Source organism: Malaclemys terrapin, chromosome 9 (assembly GCF_027887155.1).
Source record: "Malaclemys terrapin pileata isolate rMalTer1 chromosome 9, rMalTer1.hap1, whole genome shotgun sequence".
In the NCBI taxonomy this organism is placed as follows: domain Eukaryota; kingdom Metazoa; phylum Chordata; order Testudines; family Emydidae; genus Malaclemys; species Malaclemys terrapin.
The window spans coordinates 63746997-63762629 of NC_071513.1; the positions used below are offsets into that span (position 1 = coordinate 63746997).

A 15633-nucleotide genomic window follows, 5' to 3' on the forward strand; every position below is an offset into this window, starting at 1 on the left:
CATTAAAATCCAATTCAGCACATCTTGGGGAAAGTAAGACTGTAGATCGGGGTGGCCAACCTGTGGCTCCGGAGCAACATGCGGCTCTTCAGAAGTCAATATGCGGCTACTTGTATAGGCACCAACTCCAGGGCTGAAGCTACAGGTGCCAGCTTTCCAATGTGCCAGTGCTCACTGCTCAACCCCTAGCTCTGCCACAGGCCCAGCCCCCACTCCACCTCTTCCTTTCCCCACCCCTGAGTTTGCTGTGCCCTCGCTCCTCCCCCCTCCCAGAGCCTCCTGCATGCCACGAAACAACTGATCAGGAGGTGGGGGAGATAGAGGGAGGTCCTGATCGGCGAGGCTGCCGGTGGGTGGGAGGCGCTGGGAGAGAGGGGAAACTGATGCAGGGCTGCTGATGTATTACTGTGGCTCTTTGGCAATGTACATTGGTAAATTCTGGGTCCTTCTCAGGCTGGCCATCCCTGTTCTAGATTGTGTGAAACTTGGGGAGGTGGGGGATTGCCGAATTTCCTGTTGAACCCAAAACATCCAGCTACGTTGGAAAGTATAATCAGTATATGGCAGACACGAGTAGCAGAATAAATTAAAACAAACAAACAGTATTTTATATGCGACAAACATCTAAATCATTTTCAAAATACTCAGACTGAAAAAAAAAATTGCATTTGAATACCCAAGACTAATGGGTTACAAAAAAAAAAAAAAAAAAAAAAAAAGGACTAGCACTAGAACCTTTCATTAAATATATTGGAAAACAGCATATGTTAGTAAGTCTCATCATAAAATGCTGTGTCTTTACAGCTATTGTTTGTTAAAGTACTCTACAATGCTGGCCAGACTTCTAAGAAAAATACTTATTCACAATGTTCAATTCTGCAACATGTGACATGAGTCAATGTGAGTTTTGGATATGCAAGGAATACAGGATGAGGCCTTTTTTTTTTTTGGTTCTGAGAGACGACAGAATTTTTTTTAAGTATAATATTAATGATTTTACCAAAAAGTAGTTTAGAATGTCTTATAGTTATCTGTTACATAGCAGGTAATCTTGTGAACAGATTAATTCCATCAATGTTTGGCCTCCCCTATTGTATATTTTCATGATGCAGAAACTGGCCCCAAGTTTTCCATAATAAATCCGGTCCCTTTGACAATAAAACTTTAGAACCAACTCTTAGCCAGAGCTATTTGCACATCTGAAAATTTTACACTTATGACCTGGAAATGTGGCTGCATTTCCAACAATAATTAAGGAATTCTCATACATAGTCTTTCCCAGTTTTCACATTTATTGTAGGTGACAGTGTCCTTTCCCTACTATCTCCCTCCAAACAGTATTTGGGCTATGGAAATTAATTTCTATCTTCACTAATTGAGATATTTGAAAATGAGCCACAAGGACTTGCTATTCTCTCCATGAATGATGTATTCAGCATTTGGTTTAACAACCTGCTATGAATCATGGAATTCTCAATTAAACTCAATTAAAAATAAGATTCTGTTTCAAGATCAACTGTTTCACTGAAGATGGGACTGTGAAGTAGATTGTAGTGGGGTAATACAGACTTCCTTGTACTCATGTTTGGGAAAAGTTTTTTTGTTATTTGTTTTTTTAAAGTTATTACCTTTTAATGGTCCAATACATGCCTTTTGCTCAGTGTTTAACTGACCTGAGCAGCCAAGTCTATGTCAAAGAGATTTATCTGAAATTGAAAAGGTAGTTTCCAGCTATACCTTGAAATAAAACCATACAAGGTATGTACAGCATCTTAAATTACATAGAGAATGCATCTTCAGAAGTTTTCTTGTTTAAATTAAAAATACCATGAAAATTAAATATGAATAACAAATTCCAGTGATTAAAAGAAACACTTAAGTGGTTCTCATTTAGCATGATGGGATTTGGCTAATTGCTCCCCCAAAAAGAGAATGTCTTCTGCTTCAAATTGTGGCTGAGAAGAGGAAATTAAAGCATTCAAATATGGCACCCTAAGAAGAGCTTTTCTATGAGAGGAAATCTAGTTCCATCAGTACGAGAGGAAAGTTGAGCTAAAGAGAACATTCAGATCAATTAAATAATTTCTTTTGAGATTGAGTTACGTATATTGTACACAACATAAAATAGGAAGTCTTCAAATATTAGAGAACAGCCAACAACCTGCTTTAGGTGACACACCTGTATCAAAGGATCCAAGTCAAATCCCCCTTTTAAAGGAAACAGAAGTCACACCTGTAGTATTAAAAACAGAATAGTAAACTGTCAGCTTTAAAAACTTAACAAGTTAAGGTTTTTGTAGCAATAGATGAAGATCAATGATCAGAAGGATATTTAGGTATGTATGTGATATGACTGATGAATACCATAAGCCTCTTTAATTACCACCAAAATACTTAGAATTCTGATTCTATATCCTCAGCAATGTTATAGAACTAGCCAAAACTCTTGTACAGGAACCTCCTCCCTTCCAGCCTCTCTAATACATTGTCCCTCTCCAGCCTACATAAAATGAAGCTTCTAAGATCATCTTCCTTGCTTATTGCCCTGACCACATCACCCCTTATTTGAAGCTCTCCACTATCTTCTCTTATTCACTGCATCATCTTCAAACTTGCCCTCATCTTCTACGTCTTTCAGAACCCTGCGACCAGTAACTCTTGTTTCCTCACATACATCCCGGCCCTGCAACATCAACCTTGTTTGCCTGTTTGTTAACTTCTTACATATGGAAAATTCTCCTTGAACAGATCTATAAGGAACTGCCCTCTCCGAAATGTACAACGGAGCCTTATCAAAGTATAGTTTTTTCCTTTTGCACTAAGCTTTCATCTTCTGAAGTCATGTTTTCCTACTTTTTAGAGGAAAATAAAGCGATTGATAAATAACTCAGCTTTGGTTGTTTATTAAGGCTTCTGATTTCAGATTTTAACAAACAAACATCAATAAAAGGTTGTATGGGGGGGTCTCAAAGCTATTGTGTGTGCGGGGGATCGCAGTATTTCCACCTTTACTTCTGCGCTGCCTTCAGAGCTGGGCGGCTGGAAAGCAACGATTGCTGGCTGAGAGCCCAGCTCTGAAGGCAGCGCTGCAGCAGTAAAAGTAGCAATACCATACCATGCCATCCTTATTTTTGCACTGCTGCTGGCAGCGGCACTGCCTTCAGAACTGGGCTCCCAGTCAGCAGCTGCAGAGGTTCCTGCAGCCGGGGGAGGTTCCTGGAGGTGGAAGTCCCATAACTCACCAGTCCGTCCAGGACCAGCAGCTAGATCCCGACGTACGATAGGAACCCTCGGCTAGGGTGTCCCCAGCCTTGCCCCTCCCCTGGCTGTGGGCCCAGTACCCCAGTGCTCGGGAGTTAAAGGTGTCTTGGGCTGGTTGTGTGTGTGTGTGTGTGTGTGTGGAGGGGAGATGACCATGGAACCTCTCCCCACCCTAAACCATAGAACCTTGGGCAGTCACTCACCTATACGGCCATCCCTGCCCCCTCAAAAAGTGAGGACCCCCCCATATGATGCCACCCTCACTTCTGCACTGCTTTTGGCAGCGGTGCTCCTTCAGAGTCAGGCGCCCAGCCAGCAGCCGCTAATCTCTGGTCGCCCAGTTCTGAAGGCAGTGCTACGATCAGAAACAGCAGAGAAGTAAGGGTGGCAATACCGCAATTTTCAGATACTTAAAATTTCATATTTAAGTATCTGAAACTGAAATTTACGATTTTTAAAAATCCTATGACCGTGTAATTAACCAAAATCAACCGTGAATTTGGTAGGGCCCTATATATAGGCAACGTCTCTGCTTCCTGGCTTGTATTTAAGGCCCTGTCTACATGCGGCAGTAATGCAGACTATGGGTATGCAATTTCTAAAGCGCATTAACATGCTGCTCATTAATTAGTATACGTGAATCCTGCCGATATACACTAAAGACTTGTTAGTTCACTTTAACATAGTGGTGCTTGAAACAGTACTAGGGGTATATACAAAAAGACCTCCCCCCACCCTCATATTGGATATCTGCATAAAACTGAAAAAATGCCAAAAAATAAACTTCCAAAAATGAAAAAGCCTGAAAATCAGAAGCCCTATTTATAATTCAGTTCTAATTTCCTATCTAGGATAGTATTAACTCAGTAAGCATCTATATTATTTTGATTTATACATTACATAGGCATCACCGGACTATTCACAGATAAACTAAAAATATTGTACTTAAAGTAACCTTTTCATGATCAAACAGTTCTCAGTATAGGGAAGGCTGCAGTATTTTGAAATCTCTGTGTGTCAAAGACTATTTAGGCATAGACAATCCACATACAAACTAGTACTGGCGTGACTAGAAACTAGAATCGGACCAAAAAAAGGCATACTATCCCCTGTAACATTAAGCCTTAGGAGAAGAGTTGTGCCCATTTTCTCCTGAGCCACAATCCCATAGACTCTGATGCAAATTAGCATCTACATTTGCTATTTCCAGAATCACCTTTGGCATTAGAATTCCTTAAAACATCTGAAAGAACCACCCAAAATATTGGAAATAAAACCGAAAATCACTTTATTGCATAGCAAGATACATCTAATACCATGTGCTGGATTTTTCTGCAACACTAGAGGGCTTCCACTTTCTAAAAAGGAAACAGAAGTCAGCTCATTTCCATGTGTTTCATGACTTTTACCTCACTCTCTGTGTTCTGTAGTTCCTATTTGTCAAAAAGCTTTACATATAAATAACAGCTCCAAACCAACAACACACACACACACACACGCAATATAAATTCAGAGTAAGCAAGAAAGCAGAATGTACACACTTCAGATCATTTCTTGGGGGAGAGCATAAGTAAGACACTCACCTTAATGAATGTGCTAATTATGATCTTTCCAAATCAAGGTCTGAAACTGTAGTTAATACTCTCCTGCAAAAACAACAAACCCAACATAGTTTTATAAATAAACTATAGAAAAGGACTTTAAAATCCTACTTATTTAATAAGTCCATTTAATTAGTGGAATAAAAGCCTAGTCATACATGACAAAAAACATGAATTGTAAAGTTAGAGAGCAGTTATATTCATTATGTATTAATGATTCAAAGATGAAACCAGAGGAAATGGGGAAAATTTCTTAGCTAAGCTACAACTGAAATCTGAAAATAAAACTACAGTATTGTTTTCTTAAACAGTACATGAAGTTACTAATCTGTTTTCCTCTGTAAATTTGAAAAAGCCAAAAAAGCCTCACACCTGTTTTTAGACCCTAAATCAACAGGACACACACAGAGAGATTTAAATATATATGTTAGAAAAACCTATTTCAAAAGCATTTATGCAACTCCTTACCTGCCAAAATCCAAGTTAACGAATCTGTATTCCTAGAATAAAAATTGAGATCAAACACCTGAAGCATAGCAAAAAGTTGCATTTCTTACTCTACATGTGTTTGATAAATAGTCAACTCTTGCAAGACAAACACAGAACCCTAAACTATATAGTCTTTGCAAGAGAAAAACATTTCAGATAACTTTTGCACTGTATTCAGCTAAATACTGTGATCCAATGGGGGTAAAAGTACTCAGTACATATATAACGTTGGGAGCCCATTGTGGCCATTACTAGCACCTTGCTAAGACACATGGCTGTGCATTCACAACTGCAAAAGCCGTTCTTGGGAAACGTGATCTACGACCATGAAAGAGGAGGTCTCAGCAGAAGCCACTCACTATCAGCATGCTGCTGTCAGGACAGTAGAATGGGAATGTAAAGTTCCTTCAACTATGTTCTGGTGGAACTGAAGGGAGCAGGAGGCCTCAAACCTCAGCTGAGTCCTTGAGTCCAAACCTCACCACCTGAGTTATCTATGATCCTGAAACACCTAATCCATCTGAAGCACAGTTTGACTTCCACCTCCCCACATCACCTCGTTATTCCCACTGCTTCACTTCATCCTTAGTCATCCTGTAGGACCATGTTCCCTCCCTTAGCCAACCATAAGCAGAGCTTATCCCACCCCTCTCACAGATTTAGCACCATTCTCTTGCTCCTCTCCACCATGACTGCTCACCTCCACAACAGGTCTGAATTATTCAAGGCTTCCCAAAACCCTCCAATAGCTCTCTCTCTCTCTCTCTCTCTCTCTCGTGAGCCTTCCTATTCCCCTTTCCCAATAGGTTTAGATCCGAGTCACCACCACCATATTCAACATTTTCCTTTGTTCCCTTTCTTCTCTTAGGAATAGCATTGCACAGAGAAGTTTGCCCATGACTGACAAGTTTGTTGCAGCCTGTTCACAGGCACATTTCCACATAGGCCAAAGGTTGCATGGGACATATGTGGAGACTAAGGGCATGGCTACACTTGCAAATGTAGAGCACATTGAGTTAAACCAGCCTTTGTAGACCGCAGTAGGGAAAGCGCTGCAGTCTGCCCACACAGACAGCTGCAAGCGCACTGGCGTGGCCACATTTGCGACACTTGCAGCGGCATTGGGAGCAGTGCATTATGGGCAGCTATCCCACAGACCACCTCTTCCCATTCTGGCACTGTGGCTTGTGGGAAGGGGGGCATTCTGGGTCCTGTCCCAATGCCCCGTGATGCATCGGTTCGCATCCCAGCAATCCCTGTGCTTCCGTCCACATTTGGCACCATCTTTCAATGTTTTGTCTACTGCGCGCGCTGTCTTCCTTTTCAGTCTGCGGGAATGGAACCCAAACTGCTGAGGAATATGCTGACGAGTCTCTCCAGCACGTCATGTTTGGCCATCAAGTTACTCCTTAAGATCCAAACTGACAGTGAGGACTCAAGATGATATCAACTCAAGTAATGCATACAACACGAGAATGCTTGTGGCATTCACGGACATGCTCACCACCGTGGAACGGCGTGTTTGGGCTCGGGAAACAAGCATTGAGTGGTGGGATCACATCATCCTGCAAGTCTGGGATGATGAGCAGTGGCTGCAGAACTTCTGGATGAGAAAAGCCACTTTCATGGGACTGTGAGAGGAGTTTGCCCCCATCCTGCAGCGCAAGGACATGAGATTGAGAGCTGCCCTGACGGTGAAGAAGCGGGTGGTTATTGCAATCTGGAAGCTGGCAACTCCAGACAGCTACCAATCGGTCACTAACCAGTTTGGAGTGGGAAAATCAACCATTGGAATCACGTTGATGCAAGTTTGCAGGGCCACTAATTGCATCCTGCTCACAAGAACTGTGACTCTGTGTAACGTGCATGACATTGTGGCTGGCTTTGCACAAATGGGTTTCCCTAACTGTGGAGGGGTGATAGATGGGACGCATATTCCAATTCTGGCACCAGCCCACCTAGCCTCCGAGTACATTAATCGGATTGGTTCTCCAGGCACTTGTGAATCACTGGGGGAGTTTCACTGACATTAATGCAGGCTGGCCCGGAAAGGTTCACGACGCACGCATCTTTCCAAACACTGGCCTGTTCAGGCAGCTGCAAGCCAGGACTTTTTCCGCCCCAGACAAGATCACCGTAGGGGAAGTCGAAATGCCCATTGTGATCCTTGGAGACCCCACTTACACTTTAATGCCATGGCTCATGAAACCCTAAACAGGGAGCCTTGACAGCAGGAAGGAACATTTCAACAACAGGCTGAGCCAGTGCAGAATGATTGTGGAGTGTGCTTTTGCCCATTTAAAGGGCCACTGGTACTCTCTGTATGGGAAACTGGACCTGGCCGATGACCACATCCCTGCGGTTATATCCACGTGCTGTACCTCCATAACATTTGGGAAGGGAAGGGTGAAAGATTCACTCAGGCATGGAACTCGGAGGTTCAACACATGGAGGTTGAATTTGAACAGCCAGAGAGCAGGGCTATTAGAGGGGACAAGCGCAGGGCTGCAAAGATTAGGGATCCCTTGAGGGAGCAATTTGAGGCTGAAAGCCACCAGTAATGTCTGGAGCCCTGCATGGGAGAGAAGTGCAGTGGTTCCAATGTCAGTAGGAATCGGTGTTTGCTATGCTGACTTGCAGTGCCTGTTGCTTTCCTGGGCTAAGGTATCTTTTACTTTATGCAATAATAAAGAACGTTTTCAAAGCCAAAAAATCCATTTATTGAAAAGAAAATCTATGTATTGAAAAGAGACAACTGCTTGGGAAACAGAAAGAGTAAGGGGGTGGGGCGGGGAACAGTACAATCTCACATTTGCATATGTCCTGTTATACTCAACCTTCCTGTCTGGAGTGCTATACAGTTAGTGCTGCACTTAGGATGGCTATAATGCATGGTGACAGGGGTTGAGTGCAGTGGGTAAGGATCGTAATTTGCCTGTCCCAAAGCAAGCGCACATAAACCACAGGAGCCCAAAATGGTGAGTAAACACAGGGGCAAGGGGGACTGTTTCATGGCCATACTGTCCTCTGGGTTTCTGTGCCTTGGGGAGAACCAACAGCTGCAGGGGCCCCCTATACTGAACACTGTCCCCATATTTTCCACAGGAGTTCATCCTGGAAGATACCTTGCTGTTGAGGGTGACCTTGTAAGCAATGGAAGGTCTTCTACTGCAATGCAGCTTCCGCCCTAACCCAGATGCAGCTTGCCTGTGTGCAGCAATGATCCCCCCGCCCCTCACAGCACTGTGGCGTGGACATGTTAGCCTGACAGGGACAAGGACCACAGTGGCTCTCCCAAGAAACCTGTGCAAGCGCATTGCCCAACTCCTGGATGAGACCTTTGAAGAGATCACTGAGGCCGATTACCGCGATGTGAAAGAATTTAAAGGGCAGGTCTGACAGTTGGTCACCTGAAGGCAGGGCAGCAGAGTTCAAAGTGATGACCAGAGTGGCTAGAACAGGCATTGTGGGACATTTCTGGAGACCGATCAGAGCACATTAACAGACCAGGGCATCCACACTTGCGCTGCAGTGCTCCAGTGGGGGAACATCAAACGTTATTCCACTCACCAAGGTGGAGTACCAGGAGTGCTCTAGCTGCAGAGTCGGGGTGCTCTACGTGCCTTGCCAGCGTGGACGCGTCATGAGTTAGAGCACATGAGGTTGCTTTAATGCGCTCTAACTCGCAAGTGTAGCCATGCCCTAAATTATATTCCCTCACCCACAAACATTAGGCTATACTTGTAACTCTAAGGTTACTCATATTCAATAGATTTTGTATCTCCCCCCCGCCACCACCACTATAAATCATTTAAGCTCACATTTAAGTCAAAACTGCATTTTTGTTCATTCATTTATTTTTATTCAGGGTGAGGTTATTCATAGGTCAGAGGGGACCATGGTGATCATCTAGTATGACCTCCTGCACAACACAGGCCACAGACCTTTCCTGAAGAAAACAAAAAAATCAATCACCCTAGAGCACATTTTTAGAAAAAACATCTAATCTTGATTTTAAAATGGTCAGTGAGGAGAATTAAACCACTTGATAAATTGTTCCAATGGTCAGTGACCTTCACTGTTAAAAATGTATGCCTTATTTCAAATCCGAATTTGTCTAGATTCAACTTACAGTCATTGGATCATGTTATACATTTCTCTGCTAGACTATCTACATAGGGAACAAATATTTAATACTACTTATAAACTGATCAAGTCACCCTTTAACCCTCTCTTTGTTAAAGTAAATAGACTGAACTCCCTGAGTTATCACTTTAAGACATGTTTTCTAATCCTTTAATCACTAATCCTAGTCTTTGAAACCTCTCCAATCTATCAATATCCCTCTTGAATTGTGGACACCAGAACTGGACATGGTGTTCCAGCAGCAGCCCCACCAGTTGAAAATAAAGAGGTAAAATAACCTTTCTAATCCTACTTATGGATTCCTGTTTATGCATCCAAGGATCGCATAAGTCCTTTTGGCCACAGCATCAAACTGAGAGCTCATGTTCAGCTGATTATCCATCATGACCTCCAAAAAAATTTTCAGAGTCATTGCTTCCCAGGATAGCATCCTTCATTGTGTAAATATAGACTACATTCATTGTTCCTAGGTGTATACATTTACCCATGTTAAAATGCGTATTGTTTGCCTGTGCCCAGCTTACCAGGCAATCCAGATCGCTCTGTATTAGTGACATGTCCTCATTATTTACCACTTCCCCAATTGTGTGTCATCTAAGAACTTTGTTAGTGATAAGCTTGTGTCTTCTTCCAGGTCATTGATAAAAGGGTTAAACAGCAGAGGGCCAAGAACGGAAATGCCATTTTTTAAACATGGGGTGCCACTCCTCCTCCCCTTTTAAGGGCATAAGAACCGCCACACTGGGTCAGACCAATGGTCCACCTAGCCCAGTATCCTGTCTCCAACAACGGCCAGTACCAGAGCTTAAGGAGTGTAAACAGAACAAAGCAGGTGGAGTGATCCAGCCCTGTCTTCTCCTCCCAGTTTCTGGCAGTCAGAGATTTAGGATCACCCCAAGTATGTGGTTGCATCCCTGACCATCTTGGCCAATAGCCCCTGATGGGCCTATCCTCCATGAATGTATTGGGTTCAAAAAAAGAATTGTTATACTTTTGACAATAACACTCCATGGGAATGTATTCCATAGGCTAATTGCGTGTTGTTTCTATTAAACCTGCTGCCTATTAATTTCATCAGGTGATCCCGGTTTTGTATTGTGGAAGAGGATAAAGAACACTTCTCTATTCACTTTTTCCACATTCTTTCACGATTTTATAGGCCTCTATCGTATCCCTCTTTAGCCATCTCTTTTCTAAGCTGAAAAGCCCGAGTCTTTTTCATTTCTCCTCATTCAGACACCATTCCATACCCCTGATCATTTTGGTTACATGTCTCTGAACCTTTTCCAGTTCCACATATCCTTTTTAAGGTAACCCCTCCGCTCCAACGCCCATTACTTTGCACTCATCAAATGTTGAATTTCATATGCCATTTTGTTGCTTTGGACGTAACCATCTTGAATAATTTTGTATTATCTTCAAACTTTACCACTTCACTAGTTCACCCAGTTTTCCAAATTATTAATACATATATTGAAAACCACAGGTCCGAACAGAAATGCTTGGGAGACTCTGCTTTTTACCCCCCCACCTCCATTGTGGAAACTACTTAAAAGATAAGAAACAAAGGGTAGGAATAATCAGTTACTGATCCATGAGAGGACTTTCCCTCTTGTCCCATGACTGCTTATTTTGCTTAAGAGCCTTTGGTGAAGGAGCTTGTTAAAATCTTTCTAAAAATTCAAGTACACTATATTGCCTTGATCACCCTTATCCGCATGCTTGTGGGGACACACAAAGAATGTTAATAGATTGGTGAGGCATGATTTCCCTTAAGAAAAGTCACATTGACTCTTCTCCAACATAACATGGTCATCTAAGCATCTGATTCTATTTGCCCAGTAGTGCAGTAAGGCTCATGGGCCTGTAATGACCAGGATCACCTCTGGAACCCTTTTTAAAGCTTGGCATTACATTAGCTACCTCCCAATCATCTGATACAGAGACTTGCTTCAGCAATCCATTACACAATACACTTAGTAGTTCTGCATTTGAGTTCATTGAGAACTCTTGGGTGAATACCACCTGGTCCTGCTTACTTATTACTGTTTAATTTATCTATTTGTTCTAAAACCTCTTCTACGGACACATCAGTGTGGGACAGTACTTCAGATGTGTCACCCAAAAAGGGTGGGTATGTCCACCACATCCTCTACAGTGAAGATGAAGTCTTTCTAAATTGGTTATAGCCATTGATTTTAGCATTTCTATAAGGTAATCAACCATCAATTTCAGTAATACCAACTAGATCAAATTTATGCTCATAAGTGAACAACTGTTTGTTATCCAAGCTCCTAGCATTGGTGGATAGGCAGTTAAAGAATTTCTTCTCTTCATGTCCTTTGGTTCCTTGATTAATTTTTTTCTCAATATCTCGATTTTATTCTAGCAGCAGCAGGCTCCAGGGCCACTCCAGCAGTGACCGGTGAGGCGGGCCGTGGGTTGCCCGAGCAGCTGGCCCCGTGACTTCCGCGACCTCTGTAACAGAATTGCAGCGTTACTGATAATCATTAAGCCATTCCATAAGTAAGGGGTACTTCTTCAGGCTTGATGGATGGCAATGTGGAATGCAAATTGCAAGTCACAAGCCAATCCTGAGTCTGAAGTGATGGAGGCAAGCACTACCATCTTGAAGCCAAGGCTGTGGAGCCATTTGTTCACTCTCCTCAAGTCTGATGGAGTCTCACATTGATGTATGAGGAGTCAGTAAACACTACAGGTAAACACATATGCGAGGTCAGACCAATGCAAGAAGTTGCAATGCAAGTGTTGCAGACTGAACAACTTCTTATCAGTGCAGAAGTGGATACATTCTCCTCAGTCAATGGCATGAAATGCATCTATAAGCACAGCTGGGAAAAAAAAAAAAAGATGGAAGAGAGCATGGCAGCCAACACACAACCTTGTTCAGTGACACAGGTGACCAGAAATGGGTCTGATATCTTGCCATTTTCCACAACTCTGGACAGCACCACATCATGGAAGGCCTGAATGACCAAAAATTAAAAATAAAAAGAAGAAAAAACACCTTTGCAGGATGCATTTCTAGAGTCCCTCATGATTCACAGAGTCTAAATCTTTAGCGGAGTCAAAAAATACCATGTAAAGACCATGGTTTTGCTCTTGGCAATTTTCCTGAAGCTTATGGGCTGCGATCATGTCTACAGTGCCCCATCCAGATGGATATCTATCTATACTGAAACTTGGGAGAGAATGGTTTCCACAAGATAGGTGTTAAGTCTATTCAATATGACCCATGCAAGAATTTTCCCAGCAACAGAGAGTAGGAAAATGCCATGGTTAGGATAGGGAAATATCTCAATTTTTGTGTAGGATGAAGATCCCCCTTCTTCAGAATGAAGAAATAATGGAAGAAGAAACTCTTGCCCCTGTATTCTTGAAGAACATTTTCTATGGCTCCCAGGTGGAACAAAGAGGCCACTTTTTGTAAAAAGGCTCTTGTGAGATGGGTTGCAGAAGAAGAGAGGAGCAGAGGGGGGCAGGTAGAAGACAAGAAAAGAATGTTTAGCACCCATTTGTTAGCTACCATCTCCACCCAAACCTCCTGGAAGCAGGGGAAACTGGTTTCTGAAAGTCAGCTATGCAAAAGATTCCAAGCTTGAATGCCTGGGGCATATACACACACCTACAGATCCACAGCAATGCATACTTGAAGAACCTGACTTCTCATATTACTAGTAACAAAAGTAATTTAACAACAAATTATTTTTAAACCAAAATGTATAATATACATCCACAATGCTTGCATAAGGATTTTTAGCATGTAAAGGACACCTGATTCCTGGTGACTGTCGTCAGTCAATGAATCATGCTACTTAAGTAACCCTTGACAAAATGAACTCCTGAAACAAAGTGAATAAATACCGATTTTATAAACTGAATAATTATGTATTTAGACTAAGTAGTACATGGACTTCACACTATTGGCCCAATCAATGTATTCATCCAGTCCTTATGTCAGTTTAAGAGCACAATGTAGTCTGGTACAATGTCAACAGCAGCCACAGCACTCTACAAATAGCTAGCAAGTAAGGAAAATTTATAAGATTACATGAGCCTACTAAATTTTCTTTTTTCAGTAGATTGTGTAAAGAGCTTTACTGTAGCCAGAGGAAAACGAGTAATAAAAAAAAACGCTTTACACGCTGCAGGACTCCAGAAAGGGGAAAGGGGGGAAAGAGAGGGAAGGAATAGACCAGAAGAGGCTTGACCTAACTCTACACTAGTACTTTTGTCGGAATAACTTATGTCGCTCAGGGATGTGGAAAAAACCACCCCTCTAAGCAATATAAGTTACACGAACAGAAGCGCCAGTGTAAATAGCACTATGTCGGCGACGCTAGTTGGAAGTTGTTTAATTAGGTTGACGGTAGGGCTTTCCCCAATCGGCATAGAGCAACTACACAAGCTATCTTACAGCAGCACAGCTGCATCAATACAGCTATGCTGCTGTAAACTTGTTCACATAGACATGGCCTAAGAATGGCAAAGAAAAGGCGGTAAGAAAAAGAAAGGATAGAATGAGAAAAGAAATAAAAGGCAGATGTAGAAATGATCCTAAGCACTCCACCACAGAACCCAATTGGAAATCTTGGTAACCTACAGACACTCAGAATGGATTCATAAAACTTGTAGGCACAAAACTTTAATACATAGTAATAAAACAGCTGTTATGTATCATAATTGCTAGGTAACCAAGCATTTCCGGGTAAAGAAGCTTTGTCCAGTATTACACAATGCATTAAATGGAACATGCTGTTCCCTTTTAAAATGGCCAATTATGAGTACAGTGAAACTACTGTCAATTCAGATGAATTACTAATAGACAAAAGGAGCTTTACAAAAGCACAAAACCCCTTTTACACTGCTAAAAGATTATTTAAGGAATAAGGAAAATAACACAAATGTAATTTCTTTTCAACTCTGTGTCAGCCTAGGCTATCAAGGATTAACATTTTTCCTGGACATCAGAAACCAGAGAAAAAAGCCAGCTCATATTCTCAGCATTTACGCTCCCCGCTTCTTGTCTATTTGTATTTAGCCAGGAACTCAAATACCAAATTCTCAGTCTACTTAATAGGATACAATCTCATGCAGAGGAAAACTTATCAATATAAAAAAAGATGAGGTTCCCAGACTAGGTCCGAAACTAGTTTCTCCTAAAAATTCACATAGTTTTATTAGTACCACCCAAAAAGCCCAGTGAGGATTTACAGATAAGAGGCATTGTGCTAGGAGATGCACTAACACTATAAAATATACTCTCTCCCCGTAGAACTTATTCTTGCGGCAATACAAAGGGGACAAGGATAGTTTTTCAGGCTGGAACGAACCTCTCCCAGATCAAGTAGTTCACTGATTATATTTATTTTGATTTCAACTAGACACCATTCCAGAGATAAAGATATAATCCCACTAAGAAACAGCAATAACAAAAACAATAGTTTTCTACACAAAGGAATGCAGTCTACAAAACCAAAGTTTCCCTACCTCATAGCCTGCAAAACCCTGACCCACACCTCAAATAAAAGAGCCTAATGTCATAGAATACATTGAATTTCACAACAGAAATTCTTAATTCAATATTGATGACAATTTTTCCTTTCAAGAGTTTAGGACAAATGTTTCCATCCAAATAAATAGCGAACATTGTCAAAAATACTCAGTTTCCAAATGTTACTGTAACCTGCAGTGGTGTTCAGTCCTGCACCACTATCATCTCTAGATTTTTATTTATGTATTCTTTTTAAAACACTGTACTGCAGTATTTGTGTGGTATTCTGAAGTTTCTCGTTAACTTCAGCCTTTATTTTCTTGCAGATAAAAATAATTCTAGATCTATAGAGAAAACAATAAAGTGGCCTGAATAACCCAAATAAATAAATAAATATAGAGTGATGAAAAATTAGTTTACAGATTTCAGCAGAGACAGCAGCTATTCATAAACAGGAAGAATCATACTGAATGATACGTATGTTTAAAAAGAAAAGATCATAAATACCTAGCTCTTTAGCACTTACAAAATTATCTTTAATATACGCTGCTTGCACAGTTATAAGCATAGGAATTTTTTTAAACAATGGTAATCCACTCAAAGTGCTTCAACTACTGTAAA

At 41.5% G+C, this 15633-nt stretch overlaps 1 protein-coding gene across 6 annotated transcripts in view; it reads right to left on the bottom strand.

Moving 5' to 3' along the window:
- Positions 1 to 15633, bottom strand: part of PER2 (period circadian regulator 2) — an 83398-nt gene that overhangs the window by 63117 nt on the left and 4648 nt on the right. The window contains exon 1 of one of the 6 annotated variants that reach the window (XM_054039269.1): positions 2180 to 2197. The exons of the other annotated variants lie outside the window; for them this stretch is intronic. The gene's annotated coding sequence lies outside the window, so the exon portion shown is untranslated. Of the gene's footprint in view, positions 1 to 2179; positions 2198 to 15633 lie in introns of those variants that run through there. 6 annotated transcript variants of the gene reach the window in all.